The following is a 246-nucleotide window of genomic DNA, read 5'->3' on the forward strand; positions in this document are numbered from 1 at the left end:
AGGGGGGCGGGCGGGGGAGCACCTGGGCCGGTAAGTCGCACGCTGGGCTCCTCCAGAAGCCTCTCCCGCCCGCCCGCCCGCCGGCGCCTGCCGCAACCCGGATTCCTTAGGAGCAGAAGGGAGGGACCGCCGGCAAAGGCTGCTGCAGAGGGCTGGGTCGCTGTGTCACTGTCTACCCATTCATACGTGCCGCTGAAGAGATCCGCAGGTTATGTAAGGGAAGGAGGAAAAGAGTTGCGATAACCC

The sequence above is a fragment of the Gekko japonicus genome, unplaced genomic scaffold, assembly GCF_001447785.1.
Source record: "Gekko japonicus isolate JY-2015 unplaced genomic scaffold, Gekko_japonicus_V1.1 scaffold431, whole genome shotgun sequence".
Classification (NCBI taxonomy): Eukaryota; Metazoa; Chordata; class Lepidosauria; order Squamata; family Gekkonidae; genus Gekko; species Gekko japonicus.